Source organism: Hyla sarda, chromosome 9, assembly GCF_029499605.1.
Source record: "Hyla sarda isolate aHylSar1 chromosome 9, aHylSar1.hap1, whole genome shotgun sequence".
Lineage (NCBI taxonomy): Eukaryota > Metazoa > Chordata > Amphibia > Anura > Hylidae > Hyla > Hyla sarda.
In genome coordinates this window covers 29,792,502-29,810,526 of record NC_079197.1, presented here as the reverse complement: position 1 = coordinate 29,810,526, position 18,025 = coordinate 29,792,502, and the positions used below count along the sequence as shown (strand labels likewise).

Genomic DNA, 18,025 nt, shown 5'->3' with positions numbered 1-18,025 from the left:
CTTTAAACTTTGCGAGGGGTTATTTTTCACTTGTTCGATGTAATTTGTTTTTTATTATGAAAATACTTTCTATCTACCAATCTATATATATATATATATATATATATATATATATATATATATATATATATATATATAACATTTTTTTTTTTACCCTTAGATAGAGGAAATGAATAATGGAACATAATCACCTTTCTTCTAAAGATCCCTTTTCCTCATTTACTTCCATATTTTTACATGCTCCAGTATCATGTAAATTCTAGATAAAGGCTTCATTAAGTGACGTACTTAACAAAGAGAAGCATTTCACACATTAAGCAGACGGTCCATTAGCATAAATGTTTAACTCCGTGCAGTACACAGAGAATTAGTTTTTTTTTTCTCAAAAGAAGAAAAATCTTTACTTTATTACAAAAAAATACAATCCGCATTCTGTTTTACTCAGTAAGTGCTGATTGTAAAGTTAGCTGCCTGCTAGGACAGGGGGGATAGTTTTTTTCCCCCCCCTAATGTATCTACCTGGCATTAATATATACATGTTTCTGGGTCTTGTGGGCCTTTTGTTAAAAATCATATCTTATTTCAGTGTTTCCCAACCAGGGTGCCTCCAGCTGTTGCAAAACTACAATTCCCAGCATGCCTGGACAGCCTTTGGCTGTCCGGGCATGCTGGGAGTTGTAGTTTTGCAACAGCTGGAGGCACCCTGGTTGGGAAACACTGTCTTATTTTCTATAAGACTGAACATACTACTGTAAAATCACAGATCACCAAGGTGTATCACCACATTGACACCCAGGTCAGCACTGGACAGCGACCAGTTTGTGAGTGTTACAATGCACTGCTACAGAAAGAGACTCACATTGGATTAGCAACAATGTGCAGAAACAGCTTAAAGGGGTTATCCACCATAAGGTGATTTTAGCACCTACCTGCCAGACAGTAATGGACATGCTTAGGAAGGATCTTCACTTGCCTTTGGTTTAAATGGCTATGCTGTGAGTTTACCATAAAGCTATGGCTATCTTTTTTGTGAACCTCAGTGTTTCCTGTTGAAGTTTTCTTTTTACTACAAATCCCAGAATTCCACTTTCCTTCCTCCCACACATCAGCCACCCCACCCATTGAACAACAAACAAGCTGGCTTCAATGAAAAAGGCCAGTGCTTTCTAATCAGGTTGCCTCCAGCTGTTCCACCCATTGAAGCAGACAGGCTCCCTGTCATCACCTGACTAGTGATGTCAGGTCTCGGCCGAACTGCATCCTGGGAAATACCCGAGACAGGAGTCCTTTCGTATGCTGTTAAAAATGAACATCCAGAGCAAAGATCACATAAGAATACAAGACCAGCCATTAGAGACAGGTACAGACACCATATTATGAACTACACTAACTTTACAGACCCTGTAGCATAGTCAAATAAAAACAATTCCTGGAATACCCCTTTTAAGTAAGTGCATATAGTGCTTTATCTAAGGCTTCAAAAGGGTTAATAATTATCTCTTCTACCCTAAATGATTCCACTCTGTATCCCCCCAATGTGAGACCTGATGTACATGTGAAACAAGCTGGCTAGGACCTGGCGGATGTACCTGAGGAGCTGTCGTCTTTTGGGTGAGAATTATGGTTGTTTTCGTTAGAGCAACGACTTGAAATTAGCTCCAGTCCTCCAGCAATTCTTCCTCCCGCCCGGAGCATCTCAGTGTGTTTATACATGGCTTGTATGGCAGCCTTCATAAGACATTTACCCCATGATTTGCGATGAGCTTATGTGTGAATAATTAATGGCAATTAATCCTTAATTACAGTAATTAGGCAAGTCACAGGAAATTAAGCTGCAGCTGGAGAAGACCATGCCTGCATAGCAAGGGCTGAGGGGCTGTGTGAATTTGCCTTTCACTGACAAGCAATGCCAAAGATGAGGGTTTAGCGGTCCCTCCTGGCTGACTGATGAAGAAGGAAGAGTAACTACTTTGGTGTAAGACAAGACAGAAGGGTTAATATCACCAGCTCATACATACCTTCTTAGGCTGCAAGGTAAAACCTAGTCATCCAGATGTGCTGTGATACTCCATCTCTGTACGCGGCAGAGCACAGAAGTTTTGTTTATTTCAGTTGTGCATCTAAACACTATATTAGTAAACATGATACTTCGGTAAATGCAATGTTTGTAAACATGATACTTCGGTAAATACTGTATTAGTAAACATTGTACTTTTAGTAAATACTATATTATTAAACATGGTACTTCTGGAGAGATTGAGAGTTTCCATGCTTCTGAGTAAATGATGAGTGCGCACATATAAAATCCTTGTTGTAATTTAAACATCATTTTGCTTTTGAGGAGCCCATAGACTGCCTGCAAAATGCCTGTGTGTGCTCTTTAGCAGTAGTTAAAAGGGTACTCCACCCCTAGACATCTTATCCCCTATCCAAAGGATGTCTGATCGCGGGGGTCCCGCCGCTGGGGACCCCCGCAATACAGCATGCAGCACCCACCTGTTTCTTGTCCGGAAGCGCTGGAGGGTCTGGGTCGCGACCACGGGAACGGAAGTCTGTGACGTCACGACTCCGCCCCTGTGTGACGTCACGCCCCGTCCCCTCAATGCAAGTCTATAGGAGGGGGCGTGACGGCCGTCACGCCCCCTCCCATAGACTTGCATTGAGGGGACGGGGTGTGACGTCACACGGAAGCACTGGAGGGTCTGGGTCGTGACCACAGGAACGGAACTGTGACGTCACGACTCCGCCCCCGTGTGACGTCATGCCCCGTCCCCTCAATGCAAGTCTATAGGAGTGGGTGTGACGGCCGTCACGCCCCCTCTCATAGACTTGCATTGAGGGGACTGGGCGTGACGTCACACGGGGGCGGAGTCGTGACGTCACAGACTTCCGTTCCCGTGGTCACGACCCAGACCCTCCAGCGCTTCCGGACAAGAAACAGGTGGGTGCCACATGCTATTTTGCGGGGGTCCCCAGCAGCGGGACCCCCGCGATCAGACATCTTATCACCTATCCTTTGGATAGGGGATAAGATGTCTAGGGGTGGAGTACCCCTTTAAGGGGATTATCATACAATAGCAGGCAGTCATTACAGGTCCTGGCAGTTTCCGATCAGTAGCTTAAATCTTATTTTACACTAAACCATTTTCAGGACATTAGGATGGACTCTCTTATATACTCCAGGTACATGTAACAAGATAGAAGTGACTGAAGGAAAGGTCTGTGGACATATATGTCCCACATGATTGAAGATCTAAAGACTTTGTTAAAGGATGAGTACAGTCTGCAAGACTGTTCCATCAGTCACCTTGTTCACTTCCATCACTCTCCCATAGACAAACCCTCACTCTTAATATATTATAGTCCTTGGTTTTTATGGAATGGTTATCTTTAGACAATTGTTTCAATTTCTCAATGTTTAGTGATTATTTTTTGGAACCCTTTTAGAACTCAATATTAAAGGGGTATTCCAGGAATAAAAAAAACAGGCCTTTTTTCTTTCAAAGACAGCGCCCTCCTTGTTTCCTTTTTGGGTGTGGTATTGCAACTTGGCTCCATTCACTTTAATGGAGCTGAGCTGCAGAGCCACACTCAAACTGGAAACAAGGAGGGCGCTGTCTTTGAAAGAAAAAAGGCCTGTTTTTTTTATTCCTGGAATACCCCTTTAAAGCATATTGGGCTTCATGGAGTTAATCTTAAACAACAGAGCTTTGGATGCTAGTTTTCTGTATTTTTCCAATATACTTGATTATTTTGCTCTTACCATGGATAGGAAAAGTGAGGACAGGTGGACAGTTTGTTTCATCAGCTAGCTTGGGGTTCTTCACTTTTTTGTGCTTGCAGCTATATCTTTCAGCAGCTGGAACTTAAAATCCAGCAAGTCTTAGGCTTCATTCACAACATGTGCCTCCAAAGCATGCATATGTCGGCAAAGAGTCAAAATGACACGCCAACGTATCTGTGCCCAGACAGGCATGGGCCCCATTCATTTCAATGGCGTAGTAAGCTAGTGTCTACATTGGGGTCATTTTCCTAGCATATCCGAGTTTTGCCTGAGACTGAGAAGCTTGTTTGTAGCACTTTTCAGTCCAAGACAAAACTCTGATACATTCAGATACACTTGGGCTACTGAAGTGAATGGGACCGTATCCAAAAATGCATACCGTATGTTGACTTTGTACAGTTTCCCAACCTACCAATGCCTTGGAAGCATGAATGGTGGTGTGAACACTGCCATAGGTTCTTAAACTATGGGGTTACACACCTTTTGTAGACCTTGTAGAGTGTGTATTTTCTTACACCTGTAACTAGTCTGGGGCACTTTTAGATTCATAGGACATTTTTAAGAAGGGGGTAAGATTTGTAGGTTGGCAGAGAATAATAAAAAAAAAATATATGGTGGTCCCTCAAGTTACAATATTAATCGGTTCAAGGATGACCATTGTATGTTGAAACCATTGTATGTTGAGACCATAACTCTATGGAAACCTGGTAATTGGTTCTGAAGCCCCCAAAATGTCATCCAAAAATAGGAAAAAGTGAGGATTAAACAATAAGTAGATAACTAATATAGATAAAACAAGTCCTTAGATGTAAAAGTAAGAAATATCTGCTGGGAGCTGTAAATCACTGTCTATGTTAGTGTTTCCCAACCAGGGTGCCTCCAGCTGTTGCAAAACTACAACTCCCAGCATGCCCGGACAGCCAACGGCTGTCCGGGCATGCTGGGGGTTGTAGTTTTGCAACAGCTGGAGGCACCCTGGTTGGGAAACAATGGTTTATGTAGAGGACAGGAGCTTCTTCAGGGTCCTGTAAAATACACACAGTGTCCTTAACAGAGCCACCCTTACTTGGTGTCCAAAGGAGCAGCTTACCCTGGCACAGGTAAGGAGTAGTACAGAACTTGTAGTTCCTCCCTGTACTGTAGGGGGCGCTACCAGACCCCAGTCAGTGCATGCACTTCAGTAATACAGGTGATTTAACAGTAAAATGGCCATTCTAATTGGTCAGTTCCTCCAGTTGTGACATGTCTCACTGATCTGGACTGTCCGTAGCATTGTATGTTGAGTCTGGTTTCAAGTTACAATGGTCCAGAAAAGAGCATTGTATGTTGAAACTGTTGTATGCTGAGGCCATTGTAAGTGGAGGGATCACTGTGTGTGTGTGTGTATATATATATATATATATATATATATATATATATATATATATATATCTAAAAACCTAAACTTTTTAGAGCTAGGATATAATATATTACAGTAAGTGTACAGAGGATGGACATACTGCAGATTTTGTGAAGTGGATTCGCAGTTGCGAAATCTACAGTGGAACACAGCAGGAGTTAAGTTGGTTGTCAGGACATGGTGGGAGTTTTGAAACAGCTGGAGGGCCACAGGCTGGTAAACACTGTTCTACACTATCTATTCTCCAACTTCATATAAAAGTTAAAGCCAGTTATCCTTTGCATTAACAGCAGCTCCAGAGATGTTCACAGTTTATATACCAATTATTAATACAGAAGGTTGGAGCCTTGTAGGTTACTCACATCTAGAAAATTGGTTTGGCTTTTCAAGTCACTCCTCGGCATCTGTCTGTGTGACGTGGGCCGCCATTTTCAGCAGCCTGCAATTTTGTTCTCTTACAGTTATAAATGTACAAAAAAAAAAAAACAGCCAGAAACTACATAACAGAAATGAAGTGTGCGTGGATGAGTTCCACACATTGTCTTTACGGACGGGTTAATTGCTGTGAAAACTATTAAAATAGGATTTGTGTCAAACGCACAAAGGGTGTCAGATTCTCACTAAGCCCTTAATTATGAGTTGTCAACACTTAGCAAAACGAGCCCTTGTCCTTAATTAGCTTTGATTTAGTAGATTCATTGTTAGAAAGTGTAAACAAGCGAATAATTATTTTCTTTCTTTCAAGCCAGAAAAATAAGGAAATATCAGTGGTGTCGGAAACTGTTAAAAGAGCAGTCAGTGGCATTTATAAAGGAGGAAAAAAAGTGGAGATACTTTGGTGTTAACCCTACCGAACCATGAAACGGGAAATTCAAGAAAACAGCAACTGATTGTTCAGTCATCTTCATCTTATAGTTTTTATAAGTTTTCTATATGTTATAAGTTTTCTATAGTATAATCAAAGTTAAAGGGGTTGTCCAGGATTTTAAAAAAGGGGGCTGCTTTGCTTTCCCACTAGAAAGAACACTACTCTAGTCTTTGGGCTGTATCTGATATAAAAGTATAGAATGTATCCACTTAAATGTAATACCAGACACAGCCTATGGAGAAGGTTGGTATTGTTTCTGGAAAAGAGGAAGAAATAACCATCTTTCTACTCTTGTACAACCCTGTTCATGTTATTCATAATTTTAAGTATGTTTTGTTACCAGAGAATGTTTTAGGTCATTTGTTTCTGTCCAGTTTCTTCAGACATTTTAAGAACTGAAGAATTTTAAAGGGGTATTCCGGGCAAAAACATCTTATCCCCTATTGAAAGGATAGGGGATAAGATGTCTGATCGGCTGGGACCCCCCGTGATCTCCCTGCAGCAGCCCGCATTCTATGCGTAGCTGCATCTGCAGTTTTGGAAACCGCCGGGCTTCTGAGACGGGAACGTGACGTCACGCCATGCCCCCTCCATTCATTTCTATTAATCCTTTAATCCAGTGCAAACTGATGCACATAGCAAATCTGATCTCATCTGATGATCCAGTTGGTATTATGTGCAACTACCATTTTTAATTTCAAGGTTGTCCAAACCAACTCTAGTATCTTCTTTGTGTTTGCTTGGCTCTGGATTCCTGGTGATCACCAGCAATTGTGCAAGGGCCCTGGATTCTTGGTGCTAGTGTTCGCCAGCCAGTGGTCTCTCCCTCCTTTCTCCCAGGCTGGGTGCCTGGTAGCACTCTTAGTGGGTGCCTGTCTTGCCTACCACTTGTCCCGACCCTGTAAGTAGGCCAGGAACCTATGATATATATTAATCTATTGAGTACCTTGTCAATACTGAAGGCAAGGGCGGATCCAGAGTCTAGTCTCGGGAGGGGCACTATCAGTATCAAGTGCTGGTCGTCACCCCCCCCCTCCCATAGACTTGCATTGAGGAGGCGTGGTGTGATGTCACAAGGGGCATGGCTATGATGTCACAACTCCCGCAGCCTGCACCCAGGGTTTGGAACAAAATGTTCAGAACGCTGGGGCAGTAGAGTACCCCTTTATGTACGCAGCATAGTTCCCCCACACTAGGTAGGCAGCAAAGTTCCAAGTTCCCCCACACTAGGTTGGCAGCATAGTTCTCCCACATTAGGTTGGCAGCATAGTTCTCCCACATTAGGTTGTAGTTCCCCCACATTAGGTTGGCAGTATAGTTCTCCCACATTAGGTTGTAGTTCCCCCACATTAGGTTGGCAGTATAGTTCCCCCACATTAGGCTGGCAATATAGTTCCCCCACTTTAGGTTGGCAATATAGTTCCCCCACATTAGGTTGTAGTTCCCCCACAGTAGGTTGGTAATATAGTTCCCCCACATTAGGTTGTAGTTTCCCCACATTAGGTTGGCAGTATAGTTCCCCCACATTAGGTTGTAGTTCCCCCACAGTAGGTTGGCAATAAAGTTCCCTTACACTAGGTTGGCAGTATAGTTCCCTTACATTAGGTTGGCAGTATAGTCCCCCCCCCACATTAGGTTGGCAGTATAGTTCCCCCCACATTAGGTTGGCAGTATAGTTCCCGCACATTAGGTTGTAGTTCCCCCACATTAGGTTAGCAGTATAGTTCCCCCACATTAGGTTGTAGTTCCCCCACATTAGTTTGGCAGTATAGTTCCCCCACATTAGGTTGTAGTTCCCCCCACATTACGCTGGCAGTATAGTTCCCCTCACATTAGGTTGGCATTATAGTTCCCCCACATTAAGTTGGCAGTATAGTTCCCCCACAGACATACAGCCTTCAGCCATATACAGTGTATGGCTGGAGGCTGTATGTCTGTGTACTGCCCCACTTCAGTGCTCCAAGCGGTCCGGGGTCACGATCTACTGCTATGGCTTATAGCAGTACGTCCCGGGAACAGAGGAGCGGTGGTTGGAGCACTGAAGATGAGGTGCCGCTGGTAACTTGCCATGCGCGCATCCTTGCTGCTCCGCTCCTATGGGCGCATGCACGTGATGTCAGTGACGTCCCTGTCTGCACTACCTCCCGGCGGCCCCTGCATTTTTAAAGTTTATTGCGGGGCCGCAGAAAGGTAACCGGGACATCCTTGTGTCCCGAAAAGATCTTTCGAGACACAGGGATGTCCTGAATGTGAGGGGGGGGGGGGGGGGGGAATTAATCTTGAATCCGCCACTGACTGAAGGGCTGTCTAGTGAGCCCTGAGTGGCCTACCTTTTGCTATTGACTTACTTGGTCACATCCCTTGTTAGTCTAGATTAAATATTTGATCAAGCAGAAACTGGGATCAAGATATAGCTACCCCTTGGTCACATGACTGCCAAAAGGTCAGCTTTTGAGATTGAGCGTATCATGTAGCACAGTGTGGATTGAGTTATCTGTGGTTTTTGGAGAGGTATCACAGCGCAGAAAAAAGCAATGATCAAGCATGCTTGGCCCATACAACTTCTCCCCACATACTGGGAAATTTTTTTTTGTGAAAAGTAGGGGCCCCAGCGTTTCCTTCCCTATCAATCATCATTAATCTATCCTTAAAAAAGACATGTTCGTGACCAAATTACCATTTGAAATGGCAAATTCTTGTGTTACATATTGTCTAATTGATATTATATTTTACCTAATTGTCTACGTATTGTAATATGTGACTGCAAACCCAGGTGACACCATTCCTTCCTGCAGCTCAGTAAGAAAAAGAAAACATTATTAAGATTAAATACAAGGGAAATTCTGTAGGGACAGGCATGCAGTGACATCTGGGGCTGAATGTAGATGGAAAACATTTCAGACCTGGGCTGCCAGATTGAAGGGCATGGATCAATTTTTAATTTACTTGTACGTACAGATGACTCATTTGAAAGAGAGAGATGGCAAAAAGAGAAGGAGCGAACAAAAGAGCGAGCCCAAGACACGCAGAGAGTGAGAGACTGCAACACAAACTGGAAATGAGACTGCGGTAATGAGTGGGCAAGAGTGAGACACTAATAGAGAATTCAGGCAATATGCGGGAATTATAGGGAGCATGTGAGAAGACAAGCGGAGGGGGCCCTCTCCATGCCGATTAAAGTCATGGAATTCTCTTAACAGTGTTTGATTTTATAAATGATTTTGCAGTTTCCCTACTCTTATAAGCCGCCGATCTCCCCAACCTAGCAAACAAGCAGCACATTCATTTTAATATTTAGAATTGGTTTGCTAACAGGGTGACAATTTCAAATGGACACCCCACTGTGTCACAAACACTGCAAAGATTGTTGCCCATTTACCCCGCCAAGGCAGTTGTTTAGAAGCGAGATGGTTGTCCCTGGAAACGCTTTAAAGTGCTGTAATTTTATTTAGGATAATGAGGATTTATAACAGTTTACCATACAAGGACCTGCCTTTAAATGGACGTCCAAATAAGCTGTTTAGCTTAGCTGAACTGAGCACAGGATTAGATGAGCACTAAGGAGACGCAGAGTTAATAACTGCATACTCTGCACATTATCTAAAGACAAATCTCTCACCGTATCATTTTGCCTGGCTTCCCCTAGTCAATGTGGCCATAAAGCCTCAGCGGCATCTTACATTGAGAGGAAATGGTTGATTTTGTAGTTTCTAAAGTCCGCAGGGTGTTCGGAAAAAAATTTGACTGTTAGCCTCACTCACGCATATCTCCATGGTGCCTTCAATTTCCCTAGGAACAGCTTTTAGTGCTGATTTTGGAGAACAATTTCAGACCTAGATAGAAAATATTGATATGATATCAGGACACATTTATTCTTTGTAGTGATGAAAAGGAAGACTAACGTAATGCCTATAAGGGCATTTTGACATAGTAGGCGATCGCCAGCTTAAGACCCCTTTTTAACAGCCATTGTAAAGAGCTGCTTGTTCTCTTGAGGGCCAGTTGTATCAATGCATTACACAGGTAGACAGTCATTTTAATTTCACCTTGGAAATGTATGGCCATCTTTCCTCCGATGATAGCTGATCACAAGGATGAGACTACTTCAAGTACCCAATATACTAGTAACATAGTAACATAGTTCATAAGGTTGAAAAAAGATCAGAGTCCACCAAGATCAGCCTATAACCCTGAGTCCCTACTGAGTTGAACCGGAGGAAGGCAAAAAACCCTCATACTAGAGGTAAAATTTCCTTCCCGACTAGAATAGATCCCTGGATCAACCTTCTGTCCCTATAGATCTAGAATTCATAAACTGTAATGTTATAACTCTCCAGAAATGCATCCAGACCCCTTTTAAATTATTTTACAGAGTTCACCATGACCACCTCCTACGGGAGAGAATTCCACAGTCTCACTGCTCTTACAGTAAAGAACCCCCATCTGTGCTGGTGTAGAAACCATCTTCCCTCTAAACGTAAAGGATGCCCCCTTGTTATAGATACAGTCCTGGGTTTAAATAGATCATGGGAGAGATCTCTGTACAGTCCCCTGATATATTTATACATAGTTATTAGGTCTCCCCTAAGCCTTCTTTTTTCTAAACTAAATAACCCTAATTCTAATAATCTTTCTGGGGACAGTAGTCCTCTCATTCCCCGTATTACCCTGGTTGCCTGTCTTTGAACCCTCTCCAGCTCCACTATATCTTTCTTGTACACTGGTGCCCAGTACTGTACACAGTATTCTATGTGTGGTCTGACTAGTGATTTGCACAGCGATAGAATTATTTCCTTGTTGTTGGCATATATGCCCCCTATTGATGCACCCCATGTTCTTATTTGCCTTGACAGCAGCTGCCCGACACTGATCAATACAGCTAAATTTACTGTTAACTAAGACTCCCAAGTCCTTTTCCACGTCAGTCGTCCCAAGTGTGCTCCCATTTAATACATAATCCCAGCCCAGATTTTTCCTCCCCATTTGCATTACCTTACATTTATCAGTGTTGAACCTCATCTGCCATTTCTCAGCCCAAAACTCCAACCTATCCGGATGCATTTGTAACAGTGCACTGTACTCTATTGTGTTTACCGCTTTACAGAGTTTAGTATCATCTGCAAAAATTGCTACTTTACTATTCAACCCCTCTACAAGGTCATTAATACATGTATTAAATAGAACAGGACCCAAGACTGACCCCTGTGGTACCCAACTAGTACTAACATTTTTAGATATTTTTAAGAGTGACATGGAATAGTGGCATACATGTAGGCTCATAAAAGTATTGATGTCGCTCCTTAGTCCTTAGATTCAAAAATTCTTTCTTTGTCCTTCATCAATGGACCAAGCAATTTAGTCTAGGTTGTTCTTTTAAATCAGCAACAGGTGTCAGCTGCAGTTGCTGGGATCAGAGTTATCTCAGATCCCAAACACTACATCTAACGATTCAAATGCCACAGTTACTAGCAGCTGTCATTGTCCCCTTTGTGACTTAACCACAAGGAGCTAATAGGTTTCTATGGCACCTGGGGGCCTGATGAAGTTCCCCTGGTCTGCCTTCATTTTATACCTAATAGGTCCAGAGGTAGTGCTGACTGCCTGTCAGTTTCATGCTGGCCGGCATAAGACCCTGCAAAACAGTATCATAGCAGTGTATTATATGATCATTTAGAGGATGACATGTTACCTATTGGGATTTAATAATGAATGAATAAGTGAATAAATAAATATATATAAAAAATACTTAAATGTTTTATTTAAGTAAACAAAATAGAAAAAAATAAAATGAATTATAATAGTATAAATGATTAAACATTATTCATTACATTATATGTACTGCAAATTAGTGCCATTAAAAATTACCCTTATACACTTGCTTAAACAGGCCCATTATAGCTGGGGTGCCAAGGGTTAACATGTAGTTATAGGTTGCAGCCATTTCTACTGCCTTGAATTTCAGATAAAAGACAATAACTGATATTGTTAGTGCTGCGGCCCGTTGCCTGCCATTGTCCAGCTATTGATTTCAGAATCTTTTGATTCACATTCACATATACCTTTTACCAGTGAAAGGCATCACAATCCTTAAGTATGTGGACATATAGACAGATTAGTATCGTGACATAAGGTATGAATATATTCACAAGCACCCTGGTGCTGTTGTGACAGTATTTGGTCCCTGCAGTTCTGCCTGTGGTTAGAGTCCTCGTATTCTGCACTAGTGAGTGCTGATATTAAACCTTTATATGGCTCCTGCTTCTGCTCACAAGGTCAGTGTGTTTGCTGGTTTAATAGCTCCCCATCAAGAATAAAATCAATGAGCTGCCTCACATAGCATCTCAAGGGATTCTTACCTGCTCCACCACTAGGATGTCAAGCTCTTTTCTGTAAGGAGTTTTATATATTTCTTTCTTTTTTTAATATGTATATTTTATATATACTGTAATGGGCGCTTGAGGCCGGCACTTAAGAGACATAGCCCACTTTCTAGAATAATATATCTCGTTCATTCTTATGACTGGTGAACAAATGTGTTATTAAACAGGTATTATGTTCTCAGGCTCTGTTCGCATATGCATCAAGATATAATGCAGTTTAAGAGCTGGTGCATGACGGACAACATTGGCACCTAATGGACCCCACTAGAGTCTGTCTGATTCTGCTGTCTGTTATAGGTTTCATATTTTTTCCATTAAATAAAACCCCACAGGTGTGAACATAGCCGAAAGCATATTGTTTGTGCACCCAGCTGAGCCTTAGGAGTTCCATAGAAGGATGCTATACTCCCACCATCGGATGTGTAGTATATGTAGAGAATGTCCTTAGTGTTAGTGGATAAGACTTCTCCTGTTGTCCACGTAGGTGACTACTTCAGCTACTCACCAGTAATAGAAGACTTCCTGGCCTTTTGGGCAATGTGTAGTATCTGTTCTTATCAGTTTCATGCCGGTGGCAGGTGACGCCGGTGTGGAGCTGGTGGGGATGGGTGCTGCATGGTAGGGGGCAGGTGTACCAGGGCGTTCCGGGGCTGGTTCTGAGGAATCAGCTCTACGGCTGCCCTGATGTGACCTGTTTCCTCCGGTCCCCCCACTGATTGCCAGAATGATTGCAAGTGTGCAGCTAGGAGGTGATTGAGCATGTGCCCGGACTCTATCCTAAAACGTGCCTATTTTTGTTAGTGCCATAGACTTTAGATGGTGCTGCAGAGTACATGCTTGACTGTTACTCCATTCAAACTCTTCTTACCTACTTTCTTACGGATGTGGGAACCAGGATCGAACCATCACCTATCCAGCATTTTATTACCTATCCAGTGGATAGTTGAAGAATGCTTTATACTGTAATATTCTTTTAGGTATTATTAGAGCCTTACAATAAACCTTTTCTTCTCCTGTCTAGTTCTTTGTGAAAACCTCTATAAAGTGAGATTACACAAGTTCTTTTGTATGGTTGCCTTAAAGGGGTACTCCGCTGCTCAGCGCTTGGAACAAACTGTTCCGAACTCTGTAGCCGGGGCCGGGAGCTTGTGATGTCATAGCCCCTCATGACGTCACACCCTGCCCCCTCAATGAAAATCTATGGGAGGGGTGTCACACCCCCTCCCATAGACTTTCATTGAGGGGCGGAGTGTGACGTCATGAGGGGTGGTCCTATGACATCACAAGCTCCCTGCTACAGCGTTTTGGAGTACCCCTTTAAAGCGCTACCCTAAACCTGTCAGCAGGAACACAGGGGTGTAAATAGTAGGGATGTAAGAAAAAATCGATTCTCGCGATAATCGCGATTTTTCATTTGCCGATACAGAATCGATTCAAAATATTTTTGAATCGATTCTTTTAGGGATGTGGAATTTTTAATAAAACGCACTTTTCTTACCTGCCAACGAGCCCGCGGAGCTCCGGTACAGGTGTTCGGTCCCCGGGCTGTATTCTTCTTACTTCCTGTTAGTCCCGCACGTCACATGGAGCTTCAGCCTATCACCAGCCGCAGCGATGTCCCGCCTCCGCTGGTGATAGGCTGAAGCTCCATGTGACGTGCCGGACTAACAGGAAGTAAGAAGAATACAGCCCGGGGACCGAACACCTGTACCGGAGTGTACCGGAGCTCCGGGGGCTCGTTGGCAGGTAAGAGAAAGTGCGTTTAATTTTATTTTGCAGCCCGGACGGGATAACATGAGAAAAGTGAGCACCGGAGTACTAGATCGCCACTGTCAAAGCTGACAGCGGCGTCTATTGGGATCTATGAATGCTCCCAGGTGGGCGATATATCGCGATGTATCGTCACCTAGACGGTATCGCGATATATCGCGATATATCGAATCGCCACACTGGTATCGCGATTCGAATCGAATCGCCAAATTCTTGGCGATTCACACCCCTAGTAAATAGGCACATGGAGCTAGTCATCATGATTTTGGGCAAACTACTGTAAGTTTAATGGGGGCTAGATCTATAGGCCTTTTAGCCTCATTTGCATAATAAATTGTCTAATGTTTTGGTGCTGGAAAGGACTGTGGGAGACATTTAACAAGATATTTAGAGACTTTTTTTTGTTGCTTACTCCAGGTGCAGGAAAAGTCGCAGGTGTGCCTAAGCATTTTTTGTGGGTGAGCAAAAAGTTACAAGCAGCCTTACCTAAGCAACTATTTTTCGTTTTCAGTGGTCATGAATTTTATGATGTGCGAAAGTCGCACATAGGCAAAAAAAAAAAACAGTCACAAACCCCTTACAAAAAGTCGCATGTCTGCTTCAGTTCTGACCTGGAATACAAAACTCCTGTATAGATGAGCAAATTTAAAAAGTCACAAGAAAGTCTCACAAAAGTCTCAGCTGCAACTTTTTTATTTTGCTTATGTGATAGTATGATAAATAAGCAAAACCAAAGCATTAAAAAAAATGTCTTCAGAACTCGCTTACCAAAGCAATAATGATAAATGTCCCCTTATGTTGGTAAAAAAGGTATGACCCGAATCCTTATCAGAAGTCCTATCTAGCTGTGTGCTTCTTTACACCCATTTTCCTGCTGACAGGTCTGCTTTAAAAATAAGCAATACTTACCTGCTTGATCAGGCCTCGGCCCCTGCTGATCACTGCTTCCTTCTCTCATGTCAACATGCAGGAAATACTCTGGACTTTTTATTTAATCAAAGTTAAAGGGGTATTCCACCCCTAGACATCTTATCCCCTATCCAAAGGATAGGGGATAAGATGTCTGATCGCGGGGGTCCCCAGCGGCACCCCAGACATCTGGTGCTCGGAGCGAACTTTGCTTTGTGCTGGATGACTGGCGATGCTGGCGGAGGCTCATGACGTCACAGCCGCGCCTCACTTGTGACATCACGGCCACGCCTCCTCAATGCAAGTCTATGGGAGGGGGCATGATGGTGTTACGCCCCCTCCCATAGACTTGCATTGAGGGGCGTGGCCATGACGTCATGAGTGGGGCACGGCCGTGACGTCACAATTAGAGATGAGCGAACTTACAGTAAATTCGATTTGTCACAAACTTCTCGGCTCAGCAGTTGATGACTTATCCTGCATAAATGAGTTCAGCTGTCAGGTTCTCCGGTGGGCTGGAAAAGGTGGATACAGTCCTAGGAAAGAGTCTCGCTCATCTCTAGTCACAATTCTCCAGCACTGCACCCGACGCTGTAAATGAGTCCCGCAGAGAGATCGCGGGGTCCCGCCGCTGGGATAGGGAATAAGATGTCTAGGGGTGAAGTACCCCTTTAAGTTCCATTCAAGTTTTTGCCTGCTACTTAGCTTAGGCCAATGTTTCCCAACCAGGGTGCCTCCAGCTGTTGCAAAAATACAACTTTGGCTCTCCGGACAGACTGAGAGTTGTAGTTTTGCAACAGCTGGAGGCACCCTGTTTGGGAAACAGTGGTATAGACTATATAAGAAGATATGTGTACTTGTATACATTGATAGACCTGACCATGTTGAAATTTAATATCCCCAATTCTTTGTGTTTTTTTGTTTGTTTTTTACCATGACCTCTAATGAGCAAACATTGGACCAAAACCTAATACACCTTAGATGGTTGTCCATTCTTTCTGAAATCTGCGGGTTCAGCTTAAAGGGGTATTCCAGGCAAAACCTTTTTTTATTTATATCAACTGGCTCCGGAAAGTTAAACATATTTGTAAATTACTTCTATTAAATAATCTTTATCCTTCCAATAGTTATTAGCTTCTGAAGTTTTCTGTCTAACTGCTCAATGATGATGTCACGTCCCGGGAGCTGTGCATGATGGGAGAATATCCCCATAGGAACTGCACAGCTCCCGGGACATGAGTCATCAGAGAGCAGTTAGATAGAAAACTCAACTTCAGAAGCTAATAACTATTGGAAGGATTAAGATTTTTTATTAGAAGTAATTTACAAATCTGTTTAACTTTCCGGAGCCAGTTGATATATATATATATATATATATATATAAAAAAAAGTTTTGGCCTGGAATACCCCTTTAACCTCTTAAGGACCAAGGACGTATGAGTACGTCCTTGGTCCCACTCCTGTGATATAATGCGGGGTCCCACGGTGACCCCGCATCATATCACGGTGGGCCCGGCGTCACAGTGAAGCCGGGACCCGCCGCTAATAGCGCGCGGAACTGATCGCAGTGCCGCGCGCTATTAACCCTTTAGCCACGCGCTCAAAGCTGAGCCACGCGGCAAAAAGTAAAAAAGTAAAAAGTGCCGGTTAGCTCAGTGGGCTGCTTGGGATAGCCGCGGCGAAATCGCGGCATCCCGAACAGCTTACAGGACAGCCGGAGGGTCCTTACCTGCCTCCTCGCTGTCCGATGGCCGAATGACTGCTCAGTGCCTGAGATCCAGGCATGAGCAGTCAAACTGCAGAATCATCCATCACTGGTTTCCTATGAGAAACCAGTGATCAATGTAAAAGATCAGTGTGTGCAGTGTTATAGGTCCCTATGGGAGCTATAACACTGCAAAAAAAAAGTGGAAAAAAAGTGAATTAAGATCATTTAACCCCTTCCCTATTAAAAGTTTGAATCACCCCCCTTTTCCCATAAAAAAAAAAAAAACAAACACAGTGTAAATAAAAATAAACATATATCGTTAATTAAACCGCACGGTCAATGGCGTACGTGCAAAAAAAAATCCAAAGTCCAAAATAGTGCATTTTTGGTCACTTTTTATATCATGACAAAATGAATAAAAAGCGATCAATAAGTCCTATCAATGCAAAAATGGTAACGTTAAAAACTTTAGATCACGGCGCAAAAAATTTGTCCTCATACCGCCCCAAACGTGGAAAAATAAAAAAGTTATAGGGGTCAGAAGATGACAATTTTAAACGTATTAATTTTCCTGCATGTAGTTATGATTTTTTTCCAGAAGTACAACAAAATCAAACCTATATAAGTAGGGTATCATTTTAATCATATGAACCTACAGAATAAATATCAGGTGTCATTTTTACCGAAAAATGTACTACGTAGAAACGGAAGCTCCCAAAAGTTACAAAACAGCGGGGTTTTTTTTTTCAATTTTGTCTCACAATGATTTTTTTTTCCATTTCACCGTAGATTTTTGGGCAAAATGACTGACGTCATTACAAAGTAGAATTGGTGGCGCAAAAAATAAGCCATCATATGGATTTTTAGGTGCAAAATTGAAAGAGTTACGATTTTTTAAAGGCAAGGAGGAAAAAATGAAAGTGCAAAAACGGAAAAAACCCCGGTCCTTAAGGGGTTAAGTTGGTCTACTATGTACATCCTCCTAAAGCCTAAATAAAGTTAATGTGCCTATCATTGAGAAGTCTGAAAACCTAAACAGTCAACACATAGACCTACGTGGCTTCTTTGGCCACTCAGCTTGAAGACACGTAATGAAAATAATACGAGTATCACTGGTTTTATAGTTGTTTATAGTTTATTTAATTGTATATAGATCCCAGGCAACTCAAACCGAAATGTGTCTGAAATCTTCTATGTAGAATTTAGT

The 18,025-nt window shown here is 42.7% G+C and overlaps 1 protein-coding gene across 7 annotated transcripts in view; it reads left to right on the top strand.

Annotated features, from left to right (window-relative positions):
* Positions 1-18,025, top strand: part of PBX3 (PBX homeobox 3) — a 228,865-nt gene that overhangs the window by 137,190 nt on the left and 73,650 nt on the right. Inside the window, exon 1 of one of the 7 annotated variants that reach the window (XM_056537670.1) lies at positions 5,989-6,007. The exons of the other annotated variants lie outside the window; for them this stretch is intronic. The gene's annotated coding sequence lies outside the window, so the exon portion shown is untranslated. Of the gene's footprint in view, positions 1-5,988; positions 6,008-18,025 lie in introns of those variants that run through there. 7 annotated transcript variants of the gene reach the window in all.